We start from the raw sequence: 7141 nt of genomic DNA on the forward strand, positions 1-7141 counted from the left end.
AATAACTTACTATCGGGCAACGTTCGTTCGAAAAAAATCCTACAGCAGTCCTTTCTAACTTTTTTATTTACAAAAACACGTCTTCTAACTTTTTCATTTACAAAAAAAAACATCTTCTAGGTGAAAAAACGTTTTTAGTGGATGTTTTTGGTGGAATAAATCTGACAAACAAACACTTGCGAAAACAAAAAAAAATCGGTCACTCATTTAAATAAGTTCTATTCGGAATATGCTCTCCGGAGCAGAGCACTACGGAATTGAAGTAACACTCACTGAGAACTCCACTGTTTTTAACATTGATTATGCAGGGCTTGTATAGATAGAACAAAACAAACGTCAACTCAACGAGCAAAACAATAACAGAAAAATAGCCATAATCATTTCCCGATCTCAACATAGATTGTGCATTGCGTTTTCGCGTGCTTCGGAATAAAAATCACACCCGCCTAGTAAATCACTACTGTCATTTCAACACATTTAATTCTTCAAACAAAGTCAGAACCTTGTATTGAATTCTACTCCACTAGATAAAGAATAAGGATAATATTTATGACAAATAAGGGGAAAGTCATACAAGATATCCTTTATTCTAGTGCGTAAAGTTTGAATACAGTGTACTTAGTTTTTTGAGAGTCATACTTTGAAGAGTGAAGTTTAATTCAATAGTGCCCTTCATCAGTTATTCTTTTCATGTGTATATCTGATACTTAAAATCCCGCATTTAGAATTGTTAATTGTCCATTATTCTCAGTATCTACCAAGATCATTCTCTTTATATTAATTGTCGAGTACTATTGCCCAAATTAACGCCTAAATTTACCATTCGTCTTCACACACGTATACCTTAAAAACCAGTTAGTAGGTTGATTCGCTACGTGAATAACTGAGTTGTATTTTGCTAAGCAAACGCTGCGGACACAATTCTTTTCTTAAAGAAAAGCTATTCAGGGTCTCGAAACACAGAACATAACTCAGATAGTGTTTTAACTGGTACAGCCAACTTCTCATAAGCGGACTGATTTAAGCATTGAGCCTGTCTTGGACAAATCAAGCTCAGACCTGCCTCTCAAATGGGAAAATGGCAAACTCAACTGAAGTTAGTTTTCTCGGCGAAAGAGAACAGCACACTCGATACACTACTCGACCCTCAACCCAAAAATGTTCATTTACCACTTGAAACCTTTTAAGAAGACACTATCCAAGGAGCTCGAGCACAATCGGAACGTTAAACAAAATCTCGAGATGGGCAACTCAAAATGACCTAGGAAAATTGATGCCAACAACATATGGAGATTGGAGTCATGTGCGCTCATAAACCATGGTGCCAAGCGGATCGAAAGACGGTTTCAGTGTTATATCTTAGTAATTGAATCGAATGAAAAAGAAGTATCAATAACCGCAAACCGCATCTTTTGATGGATGACTGACACCAGCAGAGTTTTGGCGCTTTATGGAAGAAACTTATGAGACCTAATATTATGGCTTTTGATCGTTTTGCTTGGCTCAAGATAAAATAATAGAAAGGAGAATCAATCGCGCAAATTTCCGAAAGCTAAACAATTTGTCAGAGAATTTTGCGCTAGGAACTCAAACGGATAGTATATTAGTAGGTCTGTTCATAGCAAACATGCAAGACAAAGAAATTCAGCGAGGACTTTTAAATGCACGCAAGTGAACCTCATATCAATTCAACATCCAATTCGCATAGCAAAAACAAGATAAATTTTTCAATCACAAACCGAACCCATGAATCAAAATTGTCAAAAAGCTTCATTAAATAACAAAGATAAATGTATCTCGAAGGGCAAAACTTCCAACAATTGCGGTTTACAGATCATTCTGCGCGATTCTGTCGAAAATTAAAAGCTGATCTCTAACTAAATGCCCGCTCTAAGTGCAACAGACAGTTCAGATAGTTCATCGAAAAATACACAATCTAGTCAACGCTATCGCTGATAATCAGTTCACGAATAGGCATCGAAATATGACAGATCAGATGAAAATTTGTTTGCTAGTGTATAAAGTACTTCTCTACAAATTGAACTCCGAAACAGTACCTTCAGGATATACAACACAAATGAAGGAATTCTCATTATATCAAGAAGTGTTTGTAACATCCTGAACAAGTCATTAGCCACTTAAATCATGAAAAAACCCTCCCTCGCTCGATGGCTAACAATAGTACCTGCTAAGGATTTAAAACAATTTGTCATTAAACCGATACTTGTGATAACAGAATCCATTATCAAGTAATGTCTGTCAAAAAGGATGCGGACTTCATGGTAGTACGCAATTGACTAAAACCTCTTATTGGTCGTGACTTTTTGCAACTCTGTTAGTCAAATTTTAAACATTGTCGAAGGCAAAATTGTAAACAAGATTAAAACACAATGACCATTTAAACATCGAATGGAAAAACAATTTCAACAATTAATCACTCGAAATGGCCGCTGAAAAACACATACTGTCAAATCCAAGTTTCGCCAAAAATTTACGCATAAATATCAAACACGAAGACGAGATTCATTGGTTCACAAGAAAGAGTAAACACTGAAACCAAAAAATTACCTACCAAAGCACATAAAATTAAACAATTTTTCAGATCAATACTTTATTTCACTAATCGCTATCACTGTAAAATTAGATCAAACTATAAAATTGGCTTTTAATTCAAAAAATCTTAATAATTTCTTTCACGAAAAAAAAATTATAAAACGCCCAACATAGACACATTGAAGGACTTGAGAAGATTTGTAACTGATTTCTATAGTTTCTAGGAGGCCATGGATTTTACTCTAATTGGTCTCGAAATTATTTTTGCTTCCTCCATATTATTTTGATAGTAAGTGAAGGTTCTGAAGTTGAAAACTTCAAACTGGTAACAGATTGTCCTTAAAACTTCAATACAAATAAACTCCGAATAAATTTACCAGAATTTCTCTTTGCAAAGTCAGAAATCTCATGGCTCGGATATAATATAACCAAGTCAGGTATTTCGCCCCTCGAATCTACAACATCAGCCATTCTTGCACTTTAACCCCCAGACACACTTTAAAAAGTTCTGTTATTACCTGGTTCTGAACTTTATCTTTGAAAGTTTTTACCTAGTCTACTGAGTTATACCAACCCTTACAACCTCTTTATAGAAAAAAAACGAAAAAAAAAACAACTAGAAAGATATACATACTACCCGCTTCAATGCAAAAAAATCGCATTGACAGAAAGTTTTTCGCTACAAGCCGCAACTCACAGCACGCGTTAAAAGTGATTCCTCTTGCTCTGGACTCGGAGCATCTCCCAAACAAATAACATTTATTTTCGATAGACATCCAATAGACATCGCAATAAAAATCACACCCGCCTAGTAAATCACTACTCTCATTTCAAAACATTTAATTCTACAAACAAAGTCAGAACCTTGTATTGAATTCTACTCCACTAGATAAAGAATAAGGATAACATTTATGACAAATAAGGGGAAAGTCATACAAGATATCCTTTATTCTAGTGCGTAAAGTTTCAATACAGTGTACTTAGTTTTTTGAGAGTCATACTTTGAAGAGTGAAGTTTAATTCAATAGTGCCCTTCATCAGTTATTGTTTTCATGTGTATATCTGATACTTAAAATCCCGCATTTAGAATTGTTAATTGTCCATGATTCTCAGTATCTACCAAGATCATTCTCTTTATATTAATTGTCGAGTACTATTGCCCAAATTAACGCCTAAATTTACCATTCGTCTTCACACACGTATACCTTAAATGCACGCAAGTGAACCTCATAACAATTCAACATCCAATTCGCATAGCAAAAACAAGATAAATTTTTCAATCACAAAACGAACCCATGAATCAAAATTGTCAAAAAGCTTCATTAAATAACAAGGATAAATGTATCTCGAAGGGCAAAACTTCCAACAATTGCGGTTTACAGATCATTCTGCGCGAATGTGTTGGAAATTAAAAGCTGATCTCTAACTAAATGCCCGCTCTAAGTGCAACAGACAGTTCAGATAGTTCATCGAAAAATACACAATCTAGTCAACGCTATCGCTGATAATCAGTTCACGAATAGGCATCGAAATATGACATATCAGATGAAAATTTGTTTGCTAGTGTATAAAGTACTTCTCTACTAATTGAACCCCGAAACAGTACCTTCAGGATATGCAACACAAATGAAGGAATTCTCATTATATCAAGAAGTGTTCGCAACATCCTGAACGAGTCATTAGCCACTTAAATCATGAAAAAACATTCCGTCGCTCGATGGCTAACAACAGTACCTGCTAAGGATTTAAAACAATTTGTCATTAAACCGATACTTGTGATAACAGAATCCATTATCAAGTAATGTCTGGCAAAAAAGATGCGGACTTCATGGTAGTACGCAATTGACTAAAACCTCTTATTGGTCGTGACTTTTTGCAACTCTGTTAGTCAAATTTTAAACATTGTCGAAGGCAGAATTGTAAACAAGATTAAAACACAATGACCATTTAAACATCGAATGGAAAAACAATTTCAACAATTAATCACTCGAAATGGCCGCTGAAAAACACATACTGTCAAATCCAAGTTTCGCCAAAAATTTACGCATAAATATCAAACACGAAGACGAGATTCCATTGGTTCACAAGAAAGAGTAAACACTGAAACCAAAAAATTACCTACCAAAGCACATAAAATTAAACAATTTATCAGATCAATACTTTGTTTCACTAATCGCTATCACTGTAAAATTAGATCAAACTATAAAATTGGCACTTAATTCAAAAAATCTTAATAATTTCTTTCACGAAAAAAATTAAAAAACGCCCAACATAGACACATTTAAGGACTCGAGAAGATTTGAAACTGATTTCTATAGATTCTAGGAGGCAATGGATTTTACTTTAATTGGTCTCGAAATTATTTTTGCTTCCTCCATATTATTTTGATAGTAAGTGAAGGTTCTGAAGATGAAAACTTCAAACTGGTAACAGATTGTCCTTAAAACTTCGATACAAATAAACTCCGAATAAATTTACCAGAAATTCTCTTTGCAAAGTCAGAAATCTCATGGCTCGGATATAATATAACCAAGTCAGGTATTTCGCCCCTCGAATCTACAACATCAGCCATTCTTGCACTTCAACCCTGGTTCCTGTTATTTCCTGGTTCTGAACTTTATCTTTGAAAGTTTTTACCTAGTCTACTGAGTTATACCAACCCTTACAACCTCTTTATAGAAAAAAAACGAAAAAAAAAACAACTAGAAAGACATACATACTACCCGCTTCAATGCAAAAAAATCGCATTGACAGAAAGTTTTTCGCTACAAGCCACAACTCATAACACGCGTTAAAAGTGATTCCTCTTGCTCTGGACTCGGAGCATCTCCCAAACAAATAACATTTATTTTCGATAGACATCCATATCAATCGCATCCAGACTTTTAAAATGTAATAAGGAACGATTACTAAGTTTGAGTTAGAAATTTTTGGGGTATTTTGGTCAACCGAATAATTCAAAAATTACTTAATTGGCAAAAAATTCGTAATACCTCACTATCGGGCAACGTTCGTTCTAAAAAAATCCTACTGCAGTCCTTCATTAAGTTGGTTTGATCGTCTTTAATTTTTGAACTTACAATAGAACATCTAAAATGTTGTGGTGCTGAAATGTTTTTAGTGGGTTGTTTATGTCGAAACCACTGATATCAACCAACAAAAAGTGTATCAGCTTAAGAGGAAGACTTTTCGGTCACAACATTGTAAAAACATTAATTCTGACGCACAAACATGTCAAAATTCAGAAAATGTTTCTGCCCTTCATTTAAATAAGTTCTTTTTGGATTATGCTCTCCCGGAGCAAAGCAGTACGGAATTATTACTCACTGAGAATTCCGCTAATTTTTAATATTGATTATGCATAACTCACAACAAACATAACTCGCTGACCAAGACAATAATGGCACAATAGCCAGAATTAATTTCCCATTTCAGCAATAAATTAACAACCGCCTAGCAAACCACAACAGTCAATTCAACACAGTTAATCTTTCAAATAAAATCAGTATATTGTATTGAATTTTACTCCACTAGATAAAGAATAAGATTTTCATTTATGACAAAAAGGGGAAATGTCATACATTACATCTTTATTTTTAATCTAGTGCATAAAATTTCAAAACGATGTACTTAATTTATTCGAAGATTGTTTTTGAGTCTCAATACCTTCTATGATCATTTTTTTTGTTTGCTTCTCGAATGCAGTTGTCCAATTCAACATGTAACTTTGACACTTCTTCTTTACTCTTATATACTGTGGACCATATTAGTAGGTTGAATTGCTAGGCGAATAACTGAGTTGTATTTTTCTAAGCGAACAAGCAGGGCAAAATCTATTTCAACAAATAAAAGCTATTTAGAGTCTCAAATACAGTACAAAACTCAGATAGTGTGAGACACCACCAATAACTAAACCGAATTACTAATTTGTCATCTGCTGCGGAGATTAATCTTGTTTCTCTCCTTGCCTGGATCGGGCCGCTTAAGGCTCAACTAGTTTTTGATCCTAAGGCCCATGGCAAAGTTATTTCCTCTGATCTCTTGAGGGCTAGGGGACAATGTGCGTTGTAGCATTCTTGCTCAAGATAAAATGGAACTTCATTTAGATTATATGTTTAGTTTGGCATTTTCTTCAATTGTGGTCAACGGTCTTTGAGATCTCGCAGGTTCTCATTCTGACCGCGAAGGTTCATTATTTCATGAACTTTGTTTTCTACACGTTGAACTTTCGAGAAGCATAAACGGCGTAATTCTCTTCTTTGAAAGGAGAGTCAAATTTATTTTATTTACTGGTGTTTTCAGAGTTTGAGAGGAAGGTACTCATTTTTGGTTCTTGAGATATGGAAAATTATTTCGACCATTTGGAGTCAAGTCCCCCTTTAACAATGATCAGGCTACTTGTGTCGCATAAAATACTGTATGGTTGAAAGCAATGTTTTTTTTTCAAATGCGGAGAATTTCCTACTAGAACTGAAGACTGCAACTGACTGCAGGCCAGCATCGTATCAAAAATTGCTAACATGTAAAATAGTTCGGGGATCTATCAGTTTTTGCCACGCTTTTTATTAAGCCGTGAAGATCCCAAGCT

This window comes from Convolutriloba macropyga, chromosome 7 (assembly GCF_964194025.1).
Source record: "Convolutriloba macropyga chromosome 7, txConMacr16.3, whole genome shotgun sequence".
NCBI lineage: Eukaryota > Metazoa > Xenacoelomorpha > Acoela > Convolutidae > Convolutriloba > Convolutriloba macropyga.